The sequence below is a fragment of the Pelobates fuscus genome, chromosome 9, assembly GCF_036172605.1.
Source record: "Pelobates fuscus isolate aPelFus1 chromosome 9, aPelFus1.pri, whole genome shotgun sequence".
Lineage (NCBI taxonomy): Eukaryota > Metazoa > Chordata > Amphibia > Anura > Pelobatidae > Pelobates > Pelobates fuscus.
Window position 1 is genome coordinate 126,487,731 of NC_086325.1, and position 21,835 is coordinate 126,509,565.

The following is a 21,835-nucleotide window of genomic DNA, read 5'->3' on the forward strand; positions in this document are numbered from 1 at the left end:
AGCCAAGTGAATTTTAATACATCTATACATACATGCATCCTACAGAGAGGATGATACACACTGGCACTCAAGCACATAATACAAATTACACACATAACATACAGTAAAAAAAAGAACTAGACAATAAATGACAATGTACACAACTTAGTGTGCAGTTGACAACACAATTAGCACATACCCAATAGTGAAGAGTGAATATACAGTAGAGCAACATCAATCTCTAAGGCTGGTGGCCCTGTGGAATCACCTGACTCAACGGTTCCCAGATACAGGACAGTTTAGATCTCTGCTCCAGAGTAAGAGCAGAAGCCATTTCATAAGCATAGTCAATTCTCAATTCATCTAGTAAAGCAAGCCACTGTAATGCAATCAGAACCAGGCCCGGACTGGCCATCGGGCATACCGGGCAAATGCCCGGTGGGTCGCGATGGCCGTGGGGCCGTGGCCGGCAGGGGAGATCACTGGATCTCCCCTGCCAGCCCCTGCAGGGCCAGCGCTATCCGAGCGCCGGCCCTGCTCTGTGCCTCCATGGGCCGGTGGGGAGATCAAAGTTACCGCGGCAACGCTTAGATCTCGCAAGATCACCACTGGACCACCAGGGATCAGGCAGAACGGCACCCTCCATGACACCAGGCACCCCCCTATGGAAACCCAGCTTCCCACCCCCTCCCAGGCTAAAGGTAAGAAGGGAGGGGGTGGGATACATCATTTTAGTTTTTATAAATAATAATAATAATAATAAAAAAAACATATTTATTCAATAATTGTGCTATATACACACACACTAAGAGCACTCACACACAGCACACTCATACTAACATCACCATCAGACACAGACAGCACACACAGCACCCTCAGACACACACACACCACCCTCAGACACACACAGCACCCTCAGACACACACACACACACAGCACCCTCAGACACACACACACACACACACAGCACCCTCAGACACACACACACACACACAGCACCCTCAGACACACACACACACACACACAGCACCCTCAGACACACACACACACAGCACCCTCAGACACACACACACACACACACACACACACAGCACCCTCAGACACACACACAGCACCCTCAGACACACACACAGCACCCTCAGACACACACACACACACACACAGCACCCTCAGACACACACAGCACCTTCACTCACACAGCACCCTCAGACACACACATCACCTTCAGTCACACACATCACCTTCAGTCACACAACACACTCACACACAGCACACTCTCAAACATATACAACACACACACGTATGTATAATATATAAAATAACACTCAGTAAGTTAACAGACAAAAAAAATAGAAACATAGAATGTGACAGTAGATAAGAACACCCTCACACACACACACAGCACCCCTCTTACACACACACTGCAATCCTCACACACACACACAGCACACCCAACACACTGCGCCCTTCACACATACAATACGTCCAAATATATATATATGTGTTTGGACGTATTGTTTGTGTGAAGGGTGCAGTGTGTTGGGTGTGCTGTGCGTATGTGTGAAGGGTGCAGCATGCATAATATTATTATTATTGCCATTTATATAGCACCAACAGATTCTGTAGCGCTTTACAATATTATATACTACAGCACCACTACACACATTACGCTCCAGATGCATGCTAGATTCCTTACCCTATTTACACTCTGAATCCTCTATACAAACACACACACAATCTCCTATACACACAAGATCCCCTACACACACACTACATTCCTGACATACAAACTCTGGATCCCCTATGCACACACTACATTCCTTGTAAGCAAACACATACTACATTCTCTAAACACACACTCTTTACAACCCCTACACACACTACAGCCCGTATGCACACACTCGCTACATCCCCTATACACACTATGCCCCCTATAAACACTCGCTACAGCCCCTAGCCCCACATATTACACCACAAACACGAATTAAATTGACCTATTTACACAATACCACACCACAATCAACTTACTCAACACACACGCAATCCCACAAGCAGGCTCCAAACACATGCACCATACGCTTTTCTGGCCCTTTTGTCCTCTGGTATCCCACTTATGGAGACACCAGAGACAAGTTAAAAGCAAACACAGCGCAAGCTTGTTATTAAATTTGCTTGCACTGTGCAGAACAAATACAGGGCCTTTTTCTAATGCTAGAGCTCCTCAGCGGGGCTCTGCGCATTGCACTAATATGCTCACTTTGAGAGGGGGTGTGCTTGTCATTAGTGATGACAAAACATACCCTCTCTGGCCCCGCCCCTTTCTCAGGGGGCCGCTGTGATTGAAAAATGCCCGGGCCGAATTTTTTTCCCAGTCCGGCCCTGATCAGAACTCTAGCAGCAAAAGGTATATGAGATGCTTGAGCTATGTTGCAGAATGACATTCAAGGTGGGAAGTCACATCACAAATAAGCATCTGTAGTTTGGTCTACTCCCAGCCGGCTGAGTAGCTGGACAACACAGAGCCAGAATGGGTCTTTCCCAGGGCAACTCCAACAAACATGGAGCATTGTTCCAACATGAGCATTACAATGCCAGCATTGGTTAAAAGCCAAATTTATAAATCTTGGTAAGCCTGCAAGGGATGACGTACCACCAATAAATTAACTTGCCGTGCGTAAAGCACCTAGTTGTGCCCTTCACTGCATTTAGTAACTGAATCAGGCGAAACAGTGGCGATACCATTCCTCTCTCTTTGTGCAGGAGTCCCAGCTCACTCACCTGCAACTCCCACACCTCACTGTCTGATCCCTCCTTGGCAAAATCCTTTAGAGTGTGCACCTTCGCCGAAGAGGGAAGGCTGGCATACTCTCCCTGCACAGAAGCGGTGCAACGACTCTTCCATCCTTGTCCCAGCCCGTCGACTGCACGGAACTACTGGTCGCACCACCTGCAACAAGTGGGAATCCCCACACAGTATATACACATAAGACGGCTTCTTAAAGAGACAGGAGACTGGTTAAATCACACATGTATAAATAATATCCCTAATGGTTGGGGAGGTGTGGTCCTCTCCCCTATATAACCACAGCTAGCCCAGTCTCCTTTGCTCAGTTATACTGTGCTTCTGTGGTGTTCACTTTAGTATACCTACCCTGTGTTTCAAACTCGGTATCTGACCCTATGCCTGTTATATTGTTCATAAACCTGTTCTGCCTGTCCTGACCTTTGACTTTTCCTGACTACGCTTATATTTATCCCTTTTTGGTATCTCGCTCTGATTTTATTTCTGCTTGCTGGGCTCCTCCTCTTAAAAGACGTAACAGAAGAATCGAGCCCCTAATGGAGCCCGTAGATTTTGCCAAGATGCTTCATACCCTCACCAGACAAGTTTCTGAGCTTACCCAGGCCGTACAAGAACAACAAGCGCACGCTTCCTCTTCTGCTACTGGTACACCACAAACACCTCCTGCCGCTTACCTGGTACCATTGCCAGAAGATAACGCCATGGAACCTGTACCTTAAGTACTACTGTCAGAAGACTTTATGGGAGAGCGGTCTAAATACCACTCATTTATTATGTCCTGTGAATTATTGTTCGATCTAAAACACCAAACCTATCACAGGTCTGTACCATTATTGGACCCCCTCAAGAATGGGCTCATGATCTTCTGCGTATCAAAAACCCAGGCACCCAGTACTAGAACTATTCTGTTTCCGCTATGTTCTCAATGTATGACGACCCTAATAGAAAAGATACTGCACAAACCGCCACAAATCTCTCTCTCTCTAGTGTACTCACCAGAACAACCTCATTAACCCCTTAAGGACTGAGCCAAATGTACACGTGAACAAAACAAAACGTAAACAAAACCTGGCAATTGCGCTGTATGTCTGTCCAACCGTAATTCACCTCTTTCATATTAAATGCACCCCCCTTATTATATATCATTTTATTCAGGGAAAACCGGGCTTTCATTTAATATCAAATATTTAGCTATGAAACATAATTTAATATGAAAAAAATGGGAGAAAAAAGAAATGTTCTTTTTTTTTGTTCTACATGACATTTTAACTGTCAATGTCATAATACTGTTTGCTTTTACTGCAATAAAATACACATATTTGTATTCCGCAAAGTCTCACGTGTAAAACAGTACCCCCTATGTACAGGTTTTATGGTGTTTTGGGAAGTTACAGGGTCAAATATAGCACGTTACATTTGAAATTGAAATTCGCCAGATTGGTTATGTTGCCTTTGGGACTGTATAGTAGCCCAAGAATAAAATTTACACCCATATTGGCATACCATTTGCAATAGTAGACAACCCAAGGTATTGCAAATGGGGTATGTCCAGTCTTTTTTAGTAGCCATTTGGTCACGAACACTGGCCAAAGTTAGCGTTAGTATTTGTTTGTGTGTGAAAAATGCAAAAAACGCCAATTTTGGCCAGTGTTTGTGACTAAGTGGCTACTAAAAATGACTGGACATACCCCGTTTGTAATACCTTGGGTTGTCTACTATTGCAAATGGTCTGCCATCATAGGGGTAATTTTTATTCTTTGACTACTATAGGGTCTCATAGGCAACATAACCAATCTGGCAAATTTTAATGTGAAAAAAAATGAAACACAAGCCTTATATTTGACGCTGTAACTTTTGAAAACACCATAAAACCTGTACATGAGGGGTACTGTTGTACTCGGGAGACTTCGCTGAACACAAATATTTGTGTTTCAAAACAGTAAAAAGTATCGCAGCAATAATATCGTCCGTGCTGTTTGTGCATGAAAAATGCAAAAAACTGTCACTTTTACTGGAGATATCATCGTTGTAATACATTTTACTGTTTTGAAACACTAATATTTGTGTTCAGCGAAGTCTCACGAGTAGAACAGTACCCATGTACAGGTTTTATGGTGTCTTGGAAAGTTATAGGGTTAAATATAGTGCTAGCAAATTAAATTCCCTTTGCTTTCAGCATGGGTTGTCAGGCAGGTCCCGCTAATTGTAAATAATTAAGATACCTAATTATGTAAAAATATTACATAAATATATGTGTAGAATTAATATATGTGTGTGTGTGTGTATATATATATATAATTTTGTAAAAATATTTTTGTGTATATATATAGTGATATATACTTATATATTTATGTATATATATTCTACGTGTATTTTGATATAAATATACATATACTAATATCACAATACAGTTAGAACAAAATAACACACATCTATATATTTTTTAATTTTTTTTTTAATTTTTTTACGTATTTACATATTTTTTAATATTATATATAAATATATATAACTAATTATATATATATTTAATCAGTATCAGTCTACGTGTAATTTGATATAAAAAAAAATCTATATATATATATATATATATATATATATATATTTAATAGTAAAATACACCTAGACAGTGTGTGTGTGTGTGTGTGTATGTGTGTATATATATATATATATATACAGGATCATCAAGATAGCACTCTCAGGACTCTAAAGTAAAATTTAACTTTTAATGAATCTTAGTAAAAAATCGACGTTTCAGTCTGTAATACACAGACTTTCATCAGGACTAATGAAAGCAGAAACAAATACTCACATATATACAACTATAAGAACAAGCAATTAAGTTACCCACCACCGGAATTAACTACTGCTCCCTGTCAGCCCGGTCCGAAATTCGCGCGGGTTCCGCCATCATCAACGTGTGCGTGCGTAACGTCATCACGTGACGGCATCATTACCACGTCACGTGATCGGCCGGAGAACAGCCTCATTGGGAGTTGGTTGCTATGAGACCTAGGTGTCTATAGCAACTACAATAACATCGAAAAAATAGCTCGTGGGAAATCCTTATCATGTGCATAACGTGTTTAAACAAAATAAACCAAATCTAATAAATTATTAGATAAACAGGGAATACAACCATAAATATAATGGCCAATATTTGTATACCCACAAAAGGAAACATATAAAAAAATGATACTAGCACTGAAGAAACAGAGCAGGCATACGAATCAATCATGTAAGGATATCCTGTAAAGAGAGGATTACATATTATGTACATATATAGAGAGAATTGTCATCTAGGAAAATATAAACATTCCACAATAGCTGATGATAACAAAATTGATCCATAAATAATCAGTATATTTTATGCAAAGAGTAAATTAAGGAGGATTCAGGCTAAACACAGCCACAACTAAAAATTATATTATTATTAGATCTCAAAGTGGTAGCAAGAGAATCAAAAAAATCACCAAATTCAAAAGGAGAATAGAGATTCAATATCTGCTGGAATACTTATATCCATAAGGCAAGACAAAAAAGCGTAAGGGATCCCTGAGGTAAGTACAAGACTATCAAGAAAATAGATTATAGTTGAACCTCCACTAATGTGAATGATCCAATACAATACGGACCGGTATATCAGAAGCAGAATACTATCCAAGTAAACAATAGAATCCAAACAAAAAATAGAATAATACCGTGATCTACAGGGCATTTTGGGTGTATGCCTATCCCCCAGGGTGGGCATCACTACCCCTACTCTATAGCATCAGGTCTAATGAATATACATAGAAACAAAGAGAAATATGTCCTAATATTGAATCGAATAATGTGACAATATGGTACATTTTAACGGTTTAAAGGTAAATGGAACCACATAATGAGAGATCACAAAAATCCTGAGTATAAGGGAAGGTACCATATTCCAAGCAGGGTATGTACCAAAACACCACCCTTAGTTTGGTGCAATACACTCACATGGACCATATATATAATACCTACGATACCATAAAACTGAGCCACAGAGATGGTACCTAAACCCACCGGGTGGGTACCAAGCTCCCACTACAGTATGTGCCAGGGTAGACAAGTTCATAAAAAAGCAGACAACGAATCCAATCCAATACAGCTCCCTCTGTAAGAGCATCATTTTACGATCACCGCCTCTTCTAGGCTTGGGAACATGATCAATAGCCATCAATTTCATGGATGGAAGAGTGTGTCCTAATTCGAGGAAGTGTTTGGCCACTGGTAGTTCAGATTTATTATCCCTATATGCCGTCCTAATGCTTGACCTGTGGTTACGAATCCGTTCTCTCAAAGGTAGATCGGTTTTCCCGATGTAGGTTAGCCCGCAGGGACACATCAATTTATAGACCACAAAGTCACTTGTACATGTTAAGCGATGTTGTGTACGATAACTGGTGCCTGTGTGTGGATGGGTGAATGTTTTCCCTGGGATCATGTGTCCACAGGTTACACATCCTAGACACCGATAACAACCCAAGTTCTGCGTCGTTTTCTCCTTTAGGTAACAATGTGTAGGATCTGTCTTCACTAATAGATCCCTCAAGTTTTTGTTTCTTTTATAACAAATCATGGGTGGTTGCTGGAAAATAGCCGGTAAGGTGACGTCATTTTTTAACACTCTCCAGTTGTTGTAGATGATGTCCCTAAATTTTAGCGATGATGTGGTATACGTTGTAGGGAAGACGAGTCTATTAAGCTGTACCGTAGGTGTTGAAGTGCCAGTTGTTGCAAGACATCTGTTTAAGGCTTCCACGCTCGCGGAATTTATTCCACATAATGTTGAGTTGATCTTGAGCTTTACTGAAGTTAGAATTGTTTCTAAGCACTCGTAGAAATTGTGAGTAAGGCAGTGAATTTTTTAATGATGTGGGATGAAAACTGCCTGCCTGTAGTAGAGTATTACGATCTGTAGGTTTGGAGTACAGGGTGTAAGCCAGGCTAGAATCTTCACGTATTATTCTGACGTCCAAGAAGTCCACAGAAGATGGATCAGTCACAGCTGTGAGTTCTATGTTGGAAGTGCATGCATTGATCTGTACAATCATTTGTTCCACTTCCATTGTGTTTCCCCTGATTAACATAAAAATGTCGTCGATATAGCGGACGTACATCAGGATACGGTCTCTGTAGGGTTCCAATATGTAATTGGTCTCAAAGTTAAACATATAGCCGTTTGCATACATGGGTGCCATAGCAGCACCCATGGATGTCCCTGCAATCTGTCTGTACCAATCAGATTCAAATCTGAAGTAATTTTGAGAAAGCACAATGTCCAAAAGTTCCAACGTAAACTCTATTGGAGGGCCAGAATAGTAAGTGGACGTGGCTAAAATTGATCTCATCACCTCTATCCCATCTTGGTGCGGTATTACTGTATACAGGCTTTTCACATCACTAGGACTGTAGGTTCAGGAGGTAACATAATCTCAGATAATTGCTTGATGAAGCTAGGAGTATCCTTGATACACGTAGGGAGATGCTCAATGGTTTCCTTAAATAGATAATCCAACCATTTTGCCAATGGTTCCAATACACCCCCTATTGCAGATACAATGGGGCGACCAGGTTTTTTTTCCTTGTTTTTGTGAACCTTTGGCAGTGTATACAGCACTGGGGTTCTAGGTGCTGTAGATATGAGAATAATTCCATGGAGATATAGTTGGAATGCAATCCTCGCAATAAACAAGTTTCAATCTGGCGAATTACTTGATCTGTAGGGTCATTTGGCAACTTATAGTAGGTCAATTAATCCGAAAATTGTCCCAAAATTTCAGAACGGTAATCGGAACAATTTTGAATTACGATACCGCCACCCTTGTTAGCCGGTCTAATGATAATGTTCTTGTCACTAGACAGTGACTTAATCATTGCTCGATCCTTACGTGTACAATTAGAGTGATATAGAGGGTTTTCTTTCAAGTGATCAGATGATTCTTTGTGTACTGAACGTAAGAACGTCTTAATAGAGGCCTGATTGGGCATGGGATCGAATGTACTTTTTTTCTTGAATTGAGAAGACGTGTTGGAACTATCAGTGGGTAGTGATGTACCGAACTGTCCGCCGGCGAACAGTTCCCGGCGAAATTAGCGTGTTCGCGTTCGCCGCGGCGGGCGGACACATGCGCAGTTCGATCCGCCCCCTATTCGTCATCATTGGGCAAACTTTGACCCTGTGCCTCTCGGTCAGCAGACACATTCCAGCCAATCAGCAGCACTCCCTCCCTTCCACACCCTCCAACCTCCCTCCCAGCATCCATTTTCGATTCATTCGGAACTTGCATGCTTAGTGAGAGGAGGGAAAGTTTAGCTGCTGCTGATTAGATAGGGAAATTGATAGCTAGGCTAGGGTATTCAGTGTCCACTACAATCCTGAAGGACTCATCTGATCTCTGCTGTAAGGACAGCACCCCAAAAAGCCCTTTTTAGGGCTATAACATCAGGGTTTTTTTTTCCTGTGTAATGTAATTGCAGGTGCCTGCCTGCCAGCTTCTGTGTGAGGTTCACATTGGATACTGTGCCTATTTGCCCAGTGCCACCACTCATATCTGTTTTAACAATAGGTTAAGCTTTACATTTAAAATAAATATTTTTTTTTCACTGTAATAGAAGAGCAGTTGCCTGCCTGCCAGCTTCTGTGTGAGGTTCACATTGGATACTGTGCCCACTAGCCCAGTGCCACCACTCATATCTGTTTTAACAATTGGTTAAGCTTTAGATTTAAAATAAAGAATTTTTTTTCACTGTAATAGAAGAGCAGTTGCCTGCCTGCCAGCTTCTGTGTCAGGTTGGATGCCTTGCCCATTTGCACAGTCAGTGCCACCACTCATATCTGTTTTAACAATAGCTTAAGCTTTAGATTTTAAAGAAATCATTTTTTTTCACTGTAATAGAAGATCAGTTAGTTGTCTGCAAGCGTCTGGGTGTCAGGCCTACTTCATTGTGTGCTCTGCAGACCTGTGCCAGCGTGCTTTGACAGTTGCCAATCATATCTGGTGTCTCTTTAGCGTGCTTTTACAAAGAAAAAAGGTTTCCAGTGTAAGCTAATAGCAGACAGTCAGTGTCCTTCAAGCGGCTCTGTCAGGCCTTCCTTCAGCGTGTGCCCTGCACAACCCTGCCAGCGTGCTTTGACAGTTGCCACTCATATCTTGTGTCTCTATAGCGTGCTTTTACAACCAAAAATTTGTTTCCACTGTAATAGAAGAGCAGTTGCCTGCCTGCCAGCTTCTGTGTGAGGTTCACATTGGATACTGTGCCCACTAGCCCAGTGCCACCACTCATATCTGTTTTAACAATTGGTTAAGCTTTAGATTTAAAATAAATAATTTTTTTTCACTGTAATAGAAGAGCAGTTGCCTGCCTGCCAGCTTCTGTGTCAGGTTGGATGCCTTGCCCATTTGCACAGTCAGTGCCACCACTCATATCTGTTTTAACAATAGCTTAAGCTTTAGATTTTAAAGAAATCATTTTTTTTCACTGTAATAGAAGATCAGTTAGTTGTCTGCAAGCGTCTGGGTGTCAGGCCTACTTAAGCGTGTGCTCTGTAGACCTGTTCCAGCGTGCTTTGACAGTTGCCAATCATATTTGGTGTCTCTATAGCGTGCTTTTAAAACCAAAATTTGTTTTTCACTGTTATAGATTGAATAGCAGTTACTTGTCTTCAAGCGGGTGTCTCAGGCCTACAGTGTGTGCTCTGCAGAACTGTTACAGTTCACATTGCCAATCATATCTGGTGTCTCTATAGCGTGCTTTTAAAACCAAAATTTGTTTTTCACTGTTATAGATTGAATAGCAGTTACTTGTCTTCAAGCGGGTGTCTCAGGCCTACAGTGTGTGCTCTGCAGAACTGTTACAGTTCACATTGCCAATCATATCTGGTCTCACAGTAGCTTGCACGCATAGTACAAGTACTTTGTGCATAAGTACACAGGCTTACAGGACGTCCTGAAGCAGGCCAGGAAGGTGTGTGGCCATTTCAGGCGTTCCTACACGGCCATGGCTCACTTTGCCGATATCCAGCAGCGAAACAACATGCCAGTGAGGCGCTTGATTTGCGACAGCCCTACACGTTGGAATTCAACACTCCTAATGTTCGACCGCCTGCTCCAACAAGAAAAAGCTGTTAATGGGGGGGGCGGGGCCTGACCGCCGAGCCAGGCAGACGCATTGACTGTGAGCTCCACACTTGAATCGCCCAAATCGCCCACAAAACGGGTGTAAAGCCATAATAGTGACTCACACTACAACCTATCAACACCCTAAAGCTACCGGACAACTGCCGGTGCAATTTCGTACCTGAAAGCCACAAAGTATTTACACGGTGGAACTGCAGCCCTGTATGGTCCTGGCTGGGAGTTGCGGCCGAACTCCTTGCCGGCAATCCTGAAAGCTGAGCTGTGGGCAGGCCCTGTTTCCCCCCCCTTTGGACCGGTGGGGGTTATCCCGGTCCCCACCATCGCAGTACAGGTCACTCACCCAAGAATCAACACTTCTTAACTGGGCAACGGAGAAGCACATGTTCAGCCTCAAGATGGCGGCGGAGCTATCCTCTGCAACAGACCCGGTGTCGAGATGGAGGGAAAACTTCTGTGCAGCATTCGACAAAATCTGTGCACGATTCTGGCAACGCATCCAAGCTCGAACACAGCAGGATCTCCCACCTGATCAGCAACTATCTCCCAGTAGAGAAATCAGGGGCATGAGTGCACCTCGGAGGAAGAAGGGAGTGAGCACTACATCTGGGCTGAAGATCTCTAAGGGTCTGGCCCCAAAGCACGGCCCGCACCCGCGGAAGACCGCACACCACAAACGGCAGCTGACCATCAGGCCCCCCAGGAGGATCTTGGCCTCCAGAAGCCTACGAGATTATGACCCAGAGTTGCCGACCTATGCCCCAACCTGGAGTAGGGGGGATGCCATGCCTCACATCTACCCTGCACCTGCCTCAAGCTACTCACCGGCTGGTTCCAGCTGCCTCCCTATGCGAGGCATCGGATGAAGGTGACTATCGTGGACCCCTGCCTGCCACCTAAGAGGTCATACCTTTGGGACACAATGCCAGACACTCCACCTAACTGCGTTTTACTTGTACTATGCTGTTTTATATCCTTTTTGCTTTCCTACACAAAGCTTATGATACCACTGTCCGGCATAGGCTGATACAGGTGCTAGGATAGCATGACGACGAGCTGTTGTCCTTTTACGACACTACTATCCTACACCCTTGAACTCCTGTGACACCACATCTTTTTTCCTAATCTCTGGTACCACCCCTGGCACACTTTGTTTTTTACCACATGCAACTAGCCAGGAGCCCCCCTGGGAAATCTCACTGTTTAATATTCATGTTGATGTATGCAGGTCTATATCTTTAGCCTTGAGAATATATGTGTCTTAGAAACACTACTTGCCGACTATCTATATGAAGTAATTTGCGTAGACACGTTAAACATACTTGTTTTAATAACCCAAAAATGTGTGCTAACTTACTCTAATCGCCATGCAACTGTCTTAAACAGTTTTATATTTTCGCAACGTATTGTTAAGCTACGATATAAGCCTCAAATAGATAACTCTTGTACTTACTTGTAACGTTAAGCTTGGTTATATATGTTAAAAATGTGCAAATAACTCATGCCACTGACTACACTGACTGCATATGCAAATGAACGCTGTTGTGGCGTATTGACAATGCGTGTACCTACCTGCACAATAAAAATAAAGAATTAAAAAAAAAAAAAAAAAGCTGTTAATGAATATTTGTATGACCGGGGTGCTAGGACAGCCTCTGGGGAGCTGGGAATTTTTTTGCCACGTTACTGGACGCTCATGCGCAATGCCTGTAGGCTCATGCGTCCTTTTGAGGAGGTGACAAACCTATTCAGTCGCAGTTGTGTGTGTGCGTGTGTATGGCTGTCTGCCTGTGTGTGTGTGTGTGTGACAGGGTGAAGATTTCTTGCACATGGGTGTGACAGGGTGAAGATTTCTTGCACAAGGCGCCCAAAGGCCTAAGGCTGGCCCTGCGCATGGGTCAGTGGCTCTGCACCAGACTTCCCTCCAATTGATCAAAGTTAAAGGATTTCAAGTGGACTGATTACAATTACAGGGCCTCTAAAGAGTCCTGTATTGTTATTTGTCGTCACTACCTTCCCGCGTCGGGAGTGGGTCATTTGCGCCCCTGCTGCCTTCCTTGCATGTGGTAGCTGTTTGTCAGGGATTTGTCAATCCATATCTGCCAAGTGACCCTATGTAGGGGTAACAGTCCCTATTCTGCTCTGTGTCAGTGTGTATCATGGTCTCTGTGGACAGGGAACAGTCTCTATTCTGCTCTGTGTCAGTGTGTATCAGGGGTTTTGAGGACAGGTGTCAATCCATATCTGCCAAGTGACCCTATGTATATCTGCTGTCAGTACACAGGAAAAGTTTAAATATTTCTTGTTCTACGTTCTCTGCAACTCCACGCACCGACTCATCCAATACATGAAGATCTGGGGTTTCTCTGACTCTCCTCAGTAGTGTATCAAACAGAGTCTGCACTGTGGTAACACGGACATCTTCTGGACATAACTCAACTATTTGCAGATAGGCAGTCTGCAGCATCTCTTTTTCACCTGTTCTCTTCTTTCTCTTATGCGTATTCTTGTCTATATGCAGGTGGTCTCTTGCCTTTCTTTTAACCAATTCGTTCCTTCCATATGGTTTCAAAAGATCTCTGGCATCATTACTTCCAACGCAAATAACGTCATCATAGTTAGTCTCCTCATTATTCACCGGGAAGAGAGTGTTTGCACTGACTACCCACAGCATGCTCTTGCCATTGCCTACTCCACCTTCAACGACAGGGTGCAAGTCCCAAGGAGAAGGATCATTCACTTTATTATCTGTCTTTATTTCACAAGTAGTGCCTGGAACATCCTCATGGGTCACAAGATGTAAATCTGGACTAATGTCAACCCCAGGGTCTGGAAAATCATCAATTTGAAATTTTTCGAATAATCCCAGTGGGCTGCCACATTCTTCCTCCTCTGATGGTATTAAAGTTTGCAGAGATTCACTATGGGGTGGTGTCAAGCATTTTGGAGAACAATTAAGCATCTCCATCCCAATACGTTTCAGATGTCCTATCAGCTCTTCCACCCTATGCGATACTATGGGCAGGCTACCCGTGACGTCATTACTCACGGCCCTATTTCACGCGGACACTCTGTGTCAGTGTGTATCATGGTGTCTGTGGACAGGGAACAGTCTCTATTCTGCTCTGTGTCAGTGTGTATCATGGTCTCTGTGGACGGTGAACAGTCTCTATTCTGCTCTGTGTCAGTGTGTATCATGGTCTCTGTGGACGGTGAACATTCTCTATTCTGCTCTGTGTCAGTGTGTATCAGGGGTTTTGAGGACAGGTGTCAATCCATATCTGCCAAGTGACCCTATGTAGGGGGAACAGTCCCTATTCTGCTCTGTGTCAGTGTGTATCAGAGGTTTTGAGGACAGGTGTCAATCCATATCTGCCAAGTGACCCTATGTAGGGGTAACCGTCCCTATTCTGCTCTGTGTCAGTGTGTATCAGGGGTTTTGAGGACAGGTGTCAATCCATATCTGCCAAGTGACCCTATGTAGGGGGAACAGTCTCTATTCTGCTCTGTGTCAGTGTGTATCAGGGATCATTAGGATAGGTGTCAATCCATATCTGCCAAGTGACCCTATGTAGGGGGAACAGTCCCTATTCTGCTCTGTGTCAGTGTGTATCAGGGGTTTTGAGGACAGGTGTCAATCCATATCTGCCAAGTGACCCTATGTAGGGGGAACAGTCTCTATTCTGCTCTGTGTCAGTTTGTATCAGGGATCATTAGGATAGGTGTCAATCCATATCTGCCAAGTGACCCTATGTAGGGGGAACAGTCCCTATTCTGCTCTGTGTCAGTGTGTATCAGGGGTTTTGAGGACAGGTGTCAATCCATATCTGCCAAGTGACCCTATGTAGGGGTAACCGTCCCTATTCTGCTCTGTGTCAGTGTGTATCAGGGGTGTTGAGGACAGGTGTCAATCCATATCTGCCAAGTGACCCTATGTAGGGGGAACAGTCTCTATTCTGCTCTGTGTCAGTGTGTATCAGGGATCATTAGGATAGGTGTCAATCCATATCTGCCAAGTGACCCTATGTAGGGGGAACAGTCCCTATTCTGCTCTGTGTCAGTGTGTATCAGGGGTTTTGAGGACAGGTGTCAATCCATATCTGCCAAGTGACCCTATGTAGGGGGAACAGTCTCTATTCTGCTCTGTGTCAGTTTGTATCAGGGATCATTAGGATAGGTGTCAATCCATATCTGCCAAGTGACCCTATGTAGGGGGAACAGTCCCTATTCTGCTCTGTGTCAGTGTGTATCAGGGGTTTTGAGGACAGGTGTCAATCCATATCTGCCAAGTGACCCTATGTAGGGGGAACAGTCCCTATTCTGCTCTGTGTCAGTGTGTATCAGGGATCATTAGGATAGGTGTCAATCCATATCTGCCAAGTGACCCTATGTAGGGGTAACAGTCCCTATTCTGCTCTGTGTCAGTGTGTATCAGGGGTTTTGAGGACAGGTGTCAATCCATATCTGCCAAGTGACCCTATGTAGGGGGAACAGTCTCTATTCTGCTCTGTGTCAGTGTGTATCAGGGGTTTTGAGGACAGGTGTCAATCCATACCTGCCAAGTGACCCTATGTAGGGGGAACAGTCTCTATTCTGCTCTGTGTCAGTGTGTATCAGGGCTGGGCTTTGAGGACAGGTGTCAATGTTAGGTGATTTCTGCCCTTTATGGATTAAAAGCAGACTCTGCATCAACTGTGCAATTTTCCATGGGAGTTTTGCCATGGATCCCCCTCTGGCATGCCACAGTCCAGGTGTTAGTCCCCTTGAAACAACTTTTCCATCACTATTGTGGCCAGAAAGAGTCCCTGTTGTTTTTAAAATTCGCCTGCCCATTGAAGTCAATGGCGGTTCGCGCGGTTCGCGGGTTCGCGAACATTTGCGGAAGTTCGCGTTCGCCGTTCGCGAACCGAAAATTCCGGGTTCGCGACAACACTATCAGTGGGTTTAGACTTAAAAAAATCTTTAAGTCTTAATGAGCGGCCGAACTTGTAGAGTTCCACCTCCCAGTTCAAAGGACTTGGTTTTGAGGTGGGAACAAAGGACAGTCCCTTACTTAGTAAACTTACTTCATCCACTGATAGAATTCTTGATGATAGATTAAAGATAGGGACTATCTCTGCTGACGGGGAGGTCTGCCTCTTCCCCCAAAAGGTCCGCCCCTTCTGGCCACGTCTTGTGATATGTCTGCGCCTGACACACCGTGTCTGCTCTGGTACCGTGTCCGTATACCCGTATCTTCTGATGATGACGTCTCTAAAAAAGGTTGTGATGTACCAGACGCACCACCCTGTTGACGTGTAGAGCCTTGATCACGTGGATATTCCGATTCTGACGTAGATTCACCAGAAGTTTTGTCAATCGTATATTGTCTGGGTTTTCTAATAGGTCTGCGTTTCTTTATAAAGTATGGTAGATCATTCTTACCACTCAGCCATCTGTATACTCGATGCTCCTTGTAGTCTGCAGTTACTTTGTCTTGTTTTTCTCTTTTAAATCTTATGAGATCTGTTTTGTAATTTTTGATATTTTCATCCAATTTCAATAAAGTCGGTGCAGACTCTGATGCTGATAACAATACCGCTTGTTTGGTTTATAATTCAGAAATTCTTCTTCTGACCTGTACAAGGTCCTCTCTCACATCTTCAATAATAATACGCATTAAGTCTAAGGAACACTTATTCAACACTGAAATCCATCTCCTACAAACATGTGGCTTTAATCTCCCAATAGTAGGGATGTGTCAGGGTACCTGAGGTCTCTACCTTTGAGAAGGGTAGAGACTTAGTTGTTTATCCGTCTAGACACGCCATATCTCCCGTTCCTCGCGGTCCATCCAGTCTTTCTAACGCTGGCCGCAAGGGATCCGCTTCCTTTTCTAACATGACGCTCGATACGTGACGTCTTGACGCTATCCCGAGCGACCTGCCACTCTATTGGCTTTATCCTATCAGCACTCAGCTGAGGCGTGTCTACTCTCCGGACTCAGGGTATTTAAGCTTGCTTCACTCGTCAGCTCATTGCCCTGTCGTGGTTCTAGCTTGTCTAGTCACTCAGTGCTCTTGTATTCTAGTTTTCTCTTTGGTTCTGACCCGGCTTGTTGTACTATTCTGCTTATCTCTGTTATCCCTCTGACCCGGCTTGTCTCTCGCTTACCTGTCTTCTCGTTCCCTCGACCTCGGCTTGTCTCTGACTATTCTCTGTACGTTAGTCCGGCCATTCTAAGGCCCGGTATACGTACCTTTCTACTGTTAGTACTCTGCGTGTTGGATCCCTGTCCCGATCCTGACATTACGACAGGGCCAATGGATCCTGCAGGTACTAACAGTCAGCTTGGTTCTTCCGACCCCAGGTTTGACGCCATGGAACACAGGATGGATCAGATGGCCCTAGCACTACAGGCGCTTTTGTCTCGTGCTAGTAACCCACCAGAGGAGACACGTACTCCTTCGATCTCTCCTGTAAGTTCAGGTCTAGAAGTGGCTACTGTAGGTGCTTCTTCTCGTATTACTCCACCAGTACGTTATGGCGGTTCTCCTGAGAAGTGTCGTGGTTTTTTGAACCAGATCAGCATCCATTTCGAATTACAACCCCGCTCCTATCCTACAGATAGAACGAAGATTGGATTTATTGTTACGTTACTCATTGAGAAGGCTCTGAGATGGGCTAATCCTTTATGGGAGAATGATAACCCGTTAGTCTATAACTATAATGCCTTTGTAGCTGCTTTTAAAAGAACTTTTGACCCCCCTGGTAGGAAGGTCAATGCAGCTAGATTACTGTTGCGCCTTAGACAGGAAAATCGAACACTTGTGGATTATGCACTAGAGTTCAGATCCTTGGCGGCAGAAGTTAAGTGGAACGAACAGGCTTATATAGATGTATTTTTAAATGGGCTATCAGATGTAATCCTTGACGAGGTCGCTACTAGAGAGCTCCCTGAGAGTTTGGAGGATTTAATTTCTTTTATCTCTCGCATTGATGAACGCTTAAGAGAGAGACAGAACACTCGAGATAGTACTCGTAGACCCTCCTTTAAACTAGCTCCTGCATTTCGAAATTCTGAGATCGAAACCTCACGTTTCCCTGAGCCTATGCAGATAGGTAATACTCACCTCACAGAGGAGGAGAGACAGTACAGGAGAAGGGAGGGTTTATGTATGTACTGTGGAGTCAGAGGTCATTTACGCCTAAATTGTCCCAATCGTTCGGGAAACGCTCGCACCTAAGTTTCTCTAGAGGACAGGCCTTGGGTGTATCTATTTTGTCCTCTGTTCACAATTATAAAGATCACAGGCTTCTGTTACCCGTTTCTTTGACTTGGGAGAAGGGAGTAGTAAAAACCATGGCTTTGATCGATTCTGGAGCCGCTGAGAGCTTTATCGATCAAGTTTTTGTTAACAAGCATACTATCCCATCCCAGTTAAGGGAGACACCCCTGGCCGTTGAGGCCATAGATGGTAGACCGTTACTTGAGCCTGTTATTTTCCGTGAGACCATACCTGTGAATTTAACTGTTGGCATTTTGCATGAGGAAGATCTATCCCTGTTGATCATTTCCTCTCCTTCTATTCCCATAGTCCTGGGGTACTCCTGGTTAAAGAGACATAACCCTATCATTAATTGGGAATTAGGGGAGATAGTTTCATGGGGTCAGAATTGCCAAGAGAAGTGTTTGCGGAGGGTCTCGCCTCTTTGCCTGGCAAACACGTCGGCTAGCTCCTCTAATCCTACAGAGATACAAATACCGCCTCAGTACCTGGATTTAAAGGCAGTATTTGATAAAAAGAGAGCCGATACCTTACCTCCACACAGATCCTTTGATTGCAAGATTAACCTACTCCCTGGTACCATGCCTCCCAGGGGTCATGTATACCCGTTATCTACTAAGGAGAATTCAGTTCTAGAGGAGTATATTCACGAGAATTTAGACAAGGGATTCATTAGGAGATCCTCCTCCCCTGCCGGGGCTGGATTTTTTTTTGTTAAAAAGAAGGATGGTTCTCTTAGGCCTTGTATTAATTATCGAGGTTTGAACAAGATAACCATTAGGAATGCTTATCCCATTCCTTTGATTACTGAACTCTTTGATCGTTTAAAGGGTTCTAACATTTTCACTAAGTTAGACCTCAGGAGGACGTGCATGCTCCTTGCCTCCGCAGGGCGTTTCACTCCCGCTTCCCATCTCGTCCCGGTTCCTTCCGCCCGGTGGGCGTATCTGAGAGGGGGGGTACTGTCAGGGTACCTGAGGTCTCTACCTTTGAGAAGGGTAGAGACTTAGTTGTTTATCCGTCTAGACACGCCATATCTCCCGTTCCTCGCGGTCCATCCAGTCTTTCTAACGCTGGCCGCAAGGGATCCGCTTCCTTTTCTAACATGACGCTCGATACGTGACGTCTTGACGCTATCCCGACGACCTGCCACTCTATTGGCTTTATCCTATCAGCACTCAGCTGAGGCGTGTCTACTCTCCGGACTCAGGGTATTTAAGCTTGCTTCACTCGTCAGCTCATTGCCCTGTCGTGGTTCTAGCTTGTCTAGTCACTCAGTGCTCTTGTATTCTAGTTTTCTCTTTGGTTCTGACCCGGCTTGTTGTACTATTCTGCTTATCTCTGTTATCCCTCTGACCCGGCTTGTCTCTCGCTTACCTGTCTTCTCGTTCCCTCGACCTCGGCTTGTCTCTGACTATTCTCTGTACGTTAGTCCGGCCATTCTAAGGCCCGGTATACGTACCTTTCTACTGTTAGTACTCTGCGTGTTGGATCCCTGTCCCGATCCTGACAGGATGTTCCTCACACGGAAACCTCTTGGAATTTGTAACTTCCTATGGTACTTGGATAAAAAAAGGCCATGCAGATCTAAATCGGTTTCTCGTTTTCTTAGACGCAACAATTCAAAATAAATGTGCCTCAGGTACGTAGTATTGGGCAATTCTGTAGTGGATGCTGCCCAACGGATTCTATCTGCATCCTCTTCACTATATTGCCATGTTTCTGCTTGATCAGACAAACCCCCAGCAAGAGAGAAAAAATCTTCCATAGATGAAAAAGAAAGGTAATATGCAATGTACTCAAGTAAATAGTGGTATTGACCAGGTACTAAATTATATCACTCAATTTGTTGTAAAAAATACAGGGGAACCAAATCCCAATTCAGGGTGCATAGAAAGCAAGCTCAAGCCACTGAGCTATACATACAAAAATAGAAAATAATCTTGCACTCTGTGTAATGAAAAAGTACTTGCCCGGTGCTTGTCAAGCGAAGTATAGAACAGGATCATCAAGATAGCACTCTCAGGACTCTAAAGTAAAATTTAACTTTTGATGAATCTTCGTAAAAAATCAACGTTTCAGTCTGTTATACACAGACTTTCATCAGGACTAATGAAAGCAGAAACAAATACTCACATATATACAACTATAAGAACAAGCAATTAAGTTACCCACCACCGGAATTAACTACTGCTCCCTGTCAGCCCGGTCCGAAATTCGTGCGGGTTCCGCCGTCATCAACGTGTGCGTGCGTAACGTCATCACGTGACGTGGTAATGACGCCAACGTCACGTGATGACGTTACGCACGCACACGTTGATGACGGCGGAACCCGCACGAATTTCGGACCGGGCTGACAGGGAGCAGTAGTTAATCATTACCACGTCACGTGATCAGCCGGAGAACAGCCTCATTGGGAGTTGGTTGCTATGAGACCTAGGTGTCCATAGCAACTACAATAACATCTAAAAAATAGCTCGGGGGAAATCCTTATCATGTGCATTACGTGATTAAACAAAATAAACCAAATCTAATAAATTATTAGATAAACAGGGAATATGACACCAACGTCACGTGATGACGTTACGCACGCACACGTTGATGACGGCGGAACCCGCGCGAATTTCGATTTTTTACTAAGATTCATTAAAAGTAAAATTTTACATTAGAGTCCTGAGAGTGCTATCTTGATGATCCTGTTCTATACTTCGCTTGACAAGCACCGGGCAAGTACTTTTTCATTACGTGGAGTGCAAGATTATTTTCTATTTTTATATATATATATATATATATATATATATATATATATATATATATATATATATATATATATATATGATCTAAGTATATTATTTTATTTTTTTTTACACTTATTTTAATTATATTTTATTTGATTTCCAGCCAGCAGGGGGACTAACTGTCATTACAGTTATTCCCCCTGCTGGCAATGCCTGAGCCAGCTAACCCGGCCATGTGATTGTGAGGTCCTCGCACGGACCTCACTCTCACATGACCGGGGGGGCTGCTGGAGGACGGACGTGCCGCGGGGGGCTCCCTGGGAGTCCCCCCAACCGCGATCGCCGGCGATCCCACGCCGGCGACCGGGTAAGTAAAAAAAACAAAAACGGAGGGCGTACTATTACGCCCGGCGGCGTTTAGAGCCGCTTAAAATAGGGCATAATAGTACGGCCTCCGGTCTTATAGGGTTAAGCTGAAGTTGTTCAGGTGACTATAGTGTCCCTTTAAGTACTGGATACGCTCTTTCTTCAATTGCCAAATGAAGGGAGCCACCTATCTGCTTTTGTGCTCATGCGTTTTACAATATGTGTGGTGAACTTTTTGCCACTTTAGAATACACATCAGAGAACATGTTAATTTGGTATGTGGCAGATTAGAGACCCCCATTTCGTGCCACCTTAAGGAGAAACATTGTGGATTGGTCTACGCTTTATGGGAATTGAGCATATCCCAGTACCCCCACCTCAAGGTAATTGGGACCTGAGACAGAGAGACATTTTGGATCTATCGCATTAAGACATTACATCCTGGTGGTCTGAACAAAGGTTTTTTTAATTTATGTCTTTTAAGTTACCTCCTATGTTTCCTTGTATTATCATTTCTGTGA

The 21,835-nt window shown here is 43.8% G+C and overlaps 1 protein-coding gene across 1 annotated transcript in view; it reads left to right on the top strand.

Annotated features, from left to right (window-relative positions):
• ASTN2 (astrotactin 2) overlaps nt 1-21,835 on the top strand; it is a 925,983-nt gene that overhangs the window by 116,238 nt on the left and 787,910 nt on the right. The window lies entirely within an intron of this gene.